Source organism: Thunnus thynnus, chromosome 1 (genome assembly GCF_963924715.1).
Source record: "Thunnus thynnus chromosome 1, fThuThy2.1, whole genome shotgun sequence".
NCBI classification, from domain to species: domain Eukaryota; kingdom Metazoa; phylum Chordata; class Actinopteri; order Scombriformes; family Scombridae; genus Thunnus; species Thunnus thynnus.
The window spans coordinates 29,873,197-29,881,614 of record NC_089517.1 but is presented as its reverse complement, the minus strand read 5'-3'; positions in this window follow the sequence as shown (position 1 = coordinate 29,881,614).

The following is an 8,418-nucleotide window of genomic DNA, read 5'->3' as shown; positions in this document are numbered from 1 at the left end:
GTTGTTACACAATTGTGTAAAGTGGTAATCTCTATTTACACTGGGTCAGATCAGATTCTATGATAACCTCATAACTGTTGGAGTTGTGAGGTGGACGAAATATCAGAAACACATTTTCATGTAATATTGTCGACTACAACATCACCACAACAAAGTACGTACATTCCCAAAAACTATAGCTACCTGAGTCAACAAACAAACAACTAAAGTCATGCTATCAATAAAAACTGAGCATTAACAAGACAGCTGGTATCTGGCGTGGTCTCATTTGCATTGTATTACGTTGTGCTGGTAATTTGTATTTTATGCTAACCTCAAGTATAAGTGTTATTTAACAATACAGCGATAAATACAGTACCAGACATAATTCATTTCAGTGCCTTCACTTCCATCATTGAATTCTTCTGTGACAAAGTGCTATAAGGTCCAAGCTAATCACACGGACAAAATACTTTCATTTGTTAGTTATTAGAATTTCTGTGCAGAAAACTGACAGAAATAACATTATCCTGATAACTAAACCCAGACTAGTATATTCATATCTTCTGCTTCAGCTTCTGCTTCAGCTGTTAAACCTTGACTGGTGTTTTCACTGGATTCACTGGGCTGTGTTCCTGCATCCATTCTGCTAGACTATCCACTCTCATGTACCACACTTCTCAAGCTGGTCAAGTTGATCTACCTCAGTCTATAGCCTTCAGCCCCAGGTCCATTGGTCCCAAATGAGGACATACAACTGCAGGTCACAAATATATGGTTTCATTGTTTCATTGGCAAATGTTACTCAAACAGTATTTGGTATAGTGTATAGTGTAGTATAGTGTGGAGTGTAGTGTATTTAGGGACTAGTTTTAGCTGCAGATTAGGTACACTAGTGATTATATACAGCACCATGAGGATGTGTGGGTGATGGACTCAAAAGTAACTAAAGTGCCCTTGTTCATGATCATGAAGGAACATGTCTCCCAGTACAACAGTGTCGCTGGTTTGTATGTGTTTTTCATGGACAACAATTGAGGTCTATGGGACAGAGGAATAAGCTACATCAGGCTTTGGATACTTATTAGTAAAACCAATTAATTGCTGTTTTCCATCTATTGTTGAAAATAAAAAAAAATAAATAATAAAATAATAAATAATAATAAAAATTATAAATAAAAAAATTTACAAAAGTAAAATATTAATATACTTATCCTTTAAATTTTACAGCAGGTTTCCGAACAATGCTGCCATGTTTTTGCTGTAGACGTCACACCACTGCAGGGGTCAACAATGTAGACATCGCTGATTTCAGCTTTAAAGAATAAATTGTATAAATAAATGATACATGAAAATTGCAGAAACAGTAGAAAGATATAATAATTGTCTAAAAGATGTGTACATTAAGTCAAAAAACTGAGGAACAGAGAAACCTTGAGAGACTATGCTAGTTTTGGGGCCCCTGGTCGCTGCATGTTTTCTAATGCTTCAGGCTGTCTACGTGTGCATGCATACCTATAGACACACACTCACACACATAGACACATATACATATTACATGTTAAGCCAACAGTTCCATAGTGACCTCATCCCAATGAAGTGAAATGTAATTGTATGAGGTAATACCTCTGATATAAATGGGGAAGCTTATGAAAACTATAGTGGTGACCTCAATCACTGTAGTGGATCAAAAACACTTGTCAGCAAAGTGTTTTCAATTTCAGGCACATCTGTTTACATATCGTATGATGTTTGGATTATATTGTAGACAAATCCCCATGGAAAACCGTTGCAAACTGCTCTCATAAACGGCTGTTTACTGTTGCATTAGTATTATATAATCCTTTTGCTGCTTAGTTTCCATTGTGAGAAATTAGGAAACCGTTATTAGGCTCCAGTGGCATCTAGATTTAATTTCCTTCCTTTGCCCCACTCTTTGAGAATGGTCTCCTTATGGTCCAAACATACCAGCCTTTTACAAGCTTCCTGGTGTTTGGACCAACTCCTGATGGAGAAGTAATATCATCCTTTTCCATGTCCACATCATTTCTAACACAGCAGGGATTTGTTTCATTTATGTAACAATGAAAGCAGCTGGCAGAGTGCCCACATGTTGCTAAATGGAACGCCAAGAAGCAAGGTGCTTTTTAAACAGAGATGGAGAGACACCAGAGAGTGCTTGAGGGGAAGAATGAAAGAATTGGATGGCAGAATAGAAAGCAATCAATGCTGCTTTGTGTTGTTCACAACTTTTACCCAATAGCTCTTCCGCTCTAAGAGCATTTGTGAAGAAAATACATGAATCAAGTTAACTATAGCAAGTTACAAAATGCAGTAGCAGTCAGTGCTTCAGTGAAAGACAATCGATCAACGAGAGACACAAGTGCTTTGCTTGACGCCAAACCTCGCAGCTGTATGAAACTGTATAGGCCTTGGCCTCTATACAAAATAAACACCACACCCACACATGTAAATGCTGTCTCACTCATTTATATTTATGTTCCAGCAACATCTGCAATCATTCAAACGTTCAGGTGCTTTAGGACTATAGTGATCATTATTCACTGCAGATGTGCAACGATCACTGATCACATACTGTGTATTAGTGAGTCAGGGAAAGCACTGGCCTCTGCAAAACATGCACCTGTTGTTGGACTAAGTTACACTACTTGTCTAGTTTCCAGAGAGGGATGATTATGTGAAGGCTGCATTGGGCAAGTTTTTCTAATGGAAAAATACACTTGTCTCATCCTGTTCTGCCTACACGCAGTGCCGTACAATTACCCTACTTGCCCAAATTATTTCAAGCTTGACTGTTAATATATGTACACTCACTGTACTGTAAATGCACAGGAAGTGATCAAATTATAAGAGCACTATGCAGAGACAGCTGGACCTGTAGGCATTTTTTTTTTTGCCTCTCTTGTCCCGCTCTTTTCTTAGTGTCTCCCAATATAAATCAACCCAAGGCTGGCTGCTTTAGTAAACATGTAGTTTAACTGGCATCATGGTACATTTCTGTCCACAGAGTGCAAACAATGGTTACTGCCATTTGAAAGTGCCAGTGAGCAAGTTGTCAATTGAGCCTAGTGCAGCTTTAGTTAGTTTAGTGGAGGCTGTATAGTTTTAGACATGAACATTTTAAATGTCAAAATCATTTGAGAATGTGGCACTGAACAAATAGCATTTTCAGTGAGATTTTTGACAATATTTGAAGCTAGAAAGAAAATCTTTTAGCTATGATGGTCCCAACCTACTCAAAACATGCCTCAAAGGGTTTTTTTTTTTGGTATTATGTGATGAGATTTAAGCATGAATGGAGTCATTTTCTTTACCAAAACCACACATATAGCAGCTTTGATGCATCATTTTCCTGCTCAGCTCAGATCAGAACTGTGTTATTTATCCTAACTTTATGTTTATCTCACAGTACTGTGGGGCAATATATTTTCCACCACCAAGTAAATAAAGAAGAGGTTATGCAATCAATCTTTTGGGGGTTTGAAATCATAATATTGAACACAACTGTCAGCCATGCCATTAGCATGATTCATTTCTGCCGTTTTACATTTACAATTTTCCCACAAGAACAACATTGATTCCTTGTGTTTGTGTGTAAGTGTGTATGTGTGCACATATTCATCCATTTGTTTGCCTTTGAGTGTGTGTAAGTGTGTTCCCGGGTGTATTGTATATGTATGCGTCTGACACAATTTCCTTCCTATTTTCTTCCATAATTTGAATCAGAGAAAATGTATTAATTTTGCAGGGGTGAGAAGAGCCTACACAAAGCCAGTAAATAAATCTCTCCTATTATTACCCACAATGCCCTGTCAGGTCCATACATCATCTCAGCACATCATAATTAATTGCACACTAAACTATTCTGTTCAATTAACCATGAGGGAATGGATGGAGGGAGGGAGAAAAGGGAAGAGGCAAGGGCTGGCTCGGGTTGCAGAGTGTTGAGACCTTTATTTTACAATATACAGATGTAGTGATCATACAATTATCTATCATATAGTTTGTTTTCCTTAATTTTATATGTTTTCTCTTTGTTTGTGTTCCTGTTTGTGCATACTTACCAGCTGTACCTGTTTTGATACGTTACTGACCATTGTGTTTGTGCATATTTTCATATTTTCCACAAGTTGTTGTATTGTATATAGACAGGAGTCTTGTTCAAATTCCACTTGCCCTTCAGTGCTTTTCTAATGGGAAATGTGCTTATGCAAGGCAATCTCACCCTGGAGGCTTCACATTTTCCACCAAGGCTCTGTCAGGTCAACAGTCTCATAAAAAAGTGGAATAACATTATGAAGACGGTAATAGTGGAGTGAGTTTGTTGCTAACACATTTCCCGTGTTGCCTCAGGAGCATGCAGCCAAACATACTTAAGTGTTACTCTTTAAAATCTCAGAAACACCTTCAGTTTGGGTTGCATCCACCGTCCTCCAGTGATGAAACACTCTGGTGAAATGTTTGGCAATGCAGGGGAATATGTAGTGTTTGTCTGTTGATTTGGTCCTGGCTTTCTGTCTTTGAGGAGACTTTTTACCTTACATGCAACAAAGACATAAATGCAGTGGGTCAAACAAACAGCATCTCCTCTGTTTTCAGAAGGAGGCATATTTTTGGTGCGCTAAACCCCTCCCACAATGATGCAAATCTGAGGCAGGGATATAGGTCAACCTGCTCCTCCTGACTCACCAGCCCAAAATAATCAAGGAAACACACAGTCTTAGTTTAGATAGATTTGCTTAGAAACACAGAGATGCTATGAACACTGCAAATATGAAGAAGGGAATAGCAGATGTTGGAGTCAGGATAACAGTTATGGTAAAGTAAGTAGATATTGTTTTTTGCATTACAGGCTACAACAGAACTGGGTCAGTGACAGATGCTGAGGAGCAGCTACAGAGAGCATTTCATCAATGAAACATGCAGTTCACACATGTGACAAACTTGTCAGCCGCTCAGTTTACCTCGGAGAAAGTGTTGAAAGAGGCAATTTGCTAAACCTCTCCCTGAACAACTGTCCAATCATAGCTTAGCAACATGTCCTTACATGCAAGCAGTGTGTATGGGGCTCTTGTAGGAGCAACACTCATTAGCATTCAAAAGGTTTTGAGGGTGGTGAATTTTTTTGTTTTCTTTTCAAGCCTTGCTAAAACCAAAAATAAATAAATAAAATAAAATAAGAGCAAAAGAGTTGTGGGGTTACAGGTTACATTGAAAACAAGAGCCCCATGTACAAACATCTCACCACTGTGTGGAAGCTGGTCCTGCATGTGCTCAGGGCATAGACTGTATAAAATAATGGACATAGCCACTGTGACGTCACCATGGATGTATTATAAGAGCTGGATATGGCTCCACAGCCAATTTTTCTTAGCGGTCACTCGCGTTTTGACCGTCACCATCTTGCATTTTTGGAGCCAGAAGTGACCATATTTGGATGAGAGGGTGGAACTGACCCTAACACTTGTGATAACTGTGATAATGCTAATGCTAATTTTCGCTAGCGAAAAACAGGCTTAAAACCATTAAAACAATAAATATCCGACTCCTTAGAGAATCTTTTAGTACAGCCAAACACTGAACAATACTTTTTTAGGTGACCAAAATGTTACAGTTAACTTTCATGTACTGAAAACACACTGAAATAGCAACGGCTAAGGCTATACCCATACTCTGTCAATCTGGGGTTACGCCATGTTTACGTTACCTAACCAATATCGTCACCATGGTAGCAACTTGTCAATCACAAGGTAGCCACGCCCTAAAGCGTAACCTGTTTTATCGTCTTAAATGGAATTGAATTAAATGGGACCATAATTTACAAAATGAACATCATGCTGTATTGAAGAAGACTTGAAACTAGCGATTGAGACTTGGACTTCTTTTTGCAGCCAGTGGAGTCACCCCTTGATGGCCATTAGAAAGAATGCAGGTTTAAGGGAGTTCCGCATTGGCTTCACTTTTCAGACCCGGAATAACCCACTTGGCTCAGAGTTTAGGGTAATGCTGGTGTCTCTTTACCCTCCAGCAACTTCAACCCACATATCCAGGGTTAGTGTTAATGTTTGTCAAACACATCAATTTGCCCTCATCCTAAAAGTCCCCTTTTAATGTTAAATGTAAAAACCTGCTGTTTCAAAATATCAACAAGTATCAAGTATATAAGTGGCATCACAGAGCATCACGTTAATTGACATGCATCATACGTTGTGTGTTATTATTACGCAGTAAACAGAATTATGTCTGAGAATTGTGAGAATCCTTACTTTTTACCTGGGATATGCAGCTCAGCTCAGCTTTTGCCTGAGTCTTTTGCACAATATCATGCACAGTACTGTGCAAAAGTTTTAGGCACCAAAAGTAAAGTGAGGATGCTTTCAAAAATAATGCCATGAATATTTTTTATTAATCAATTAAATGCAGTAAAGAAACCTAAATGCGACCACACTTTGTCTTTAAAACAGCACCAATTCTCCTAGATACACCTGCACACAGTTTTTTAGTATGATGATCACACAAAGAATTGGCAATTGCCCACTGATATTGCTTACCTTATGAGTTCATATGAGTTTATGTAATATGAGTTACAAGATAAGTGGTTTGTTGCCTTTAGTAAGTCAATCTCATTCCAAGTAAACTTTGTGTGGTAAGAGCGCCAGATATATTCCTGAGACATAAACTTTATGTTCTAAAATTCAATATGCAATTTGGCTCCCTTAACAGCTTTGTTGTCATGTTCCAGACACACTCTCCTGAGCTGTTATTTCAGAATCCCATCACAAACACTTTCCATGAGCAGATCTACCCACATCATCAATGCAACTTTAATAATAGGGTTTGTAATATAAAATGCACTGTGGTATATCTTTCCACTGTCAGCCTACTGTACCTTTTCACTTAGCAGGATAAATACTTGTTTCATGTACAAACCACTTCTGGAAAAGGATGAAAGTCCCAAAGGAAATTTCATATCTGATGTACCATTTGTCACTGCTGCATGTAAGTGAGAATTTATGGTACCTATTACTGGATCAGTAAATCCAATGTTCTGTAGCTGAAAGCTCTTTTGTTGCTTGATTTAGTTTATCTGAAGAATACATCTCACAATAACACATATGAATATGTCAGTGCAGGCAATTTATATCACAAAAGAATGTAAATAAAAGTAACTTGCATGGATTTATACTATTTTGGGGCAAGCAAATTAATGAGTGCAACTATGGGAGAATACAATTATTATTAAATTATGTGCTTTATAATAACTCCTGCAGATACAGTAATACAATTTTACTGCTTAAATTAAGTTTGTGAAACACTATTACTGTGGGAAAATACAAACACCACCAATGCTGTTTTGAAGCACACATAATGGATTTCTGTGTGGAGATATACTTCTTTTGCAATTGGAAATTGCTCCTATTCAGACAGTTTTTGTATATTTTGCGATGGCTTCCAATATGGAACTAGTGTTAAAACCAACAACAACAAATGCACAGACTCCCCTATGAGTCAAGATCCAACCCAATGCATCAGTTGTTTTAATTTTATCCCAAATTAGCTCCAATACCCAGAGTTTGTCTTTTGTTGATGCTTGACAACTATGAAAACATAATCTCAATGTAAGTGTCTAAAGGATATTTTGTGCCTTCAATCACTTCAGACTGTTTAACTATTAATTAAAGACCACAATCAACACAATATCACTCCAGAAACTTGTATCTTCTTTCTCTCATAACTTGTGTTTGTCCTTGAACTCCATAGCATTGTACACATCCTTCTGTTTTAAAGCAAGCCACTTACGGGGGCTTAGACTTTGAATAACTGAATAGAAATTCAAGGGGAATGTGTGTGTGTGTGTGTGTGTGTGTGTGTGTGTGTGTGTGTGCGTGCGAAAGATCAAATGAAACCTTGCTGCAGTTGTGAGCTCAGAGGGTCTGAGGGTTATGCAAATTTCTTGTGGAATAGTGGAATTCCCCTTCAATACTGTTCCAGATAATATCCAGTGTCAAAAATATTCACCGCAAGCAGCTTGGAAATGAAATAATTAAATAGAACCACTTATATGCTACATTTGGACTCTAAAGGGTGAGGGGGTTAGTGTATATGTCAAGAATGGTGTCCGCCCGTGTCATCGCAGATCTTGATTCCCCCATTCAAATTGATTCCTCCATTTAAATTCAATGTAGGTTTCAGCCCCCATTTTCCACATTAGTTCTCAAAACCCCCATCAAATGTGACACGAGTGACATGCAATACTCCATCTGATGGCTCACATACAAAGCCAAAGGGAGGAAATTTTCTCTCTTAAAGATACAGCGCAAAGTCATCGTCCTCATGCATCAGCAGTGAGCAGGAGGAGAAAAAGACCTTATTATTATGTGCACAAGATGATGGATCACACGTATATTCCCCTTATCT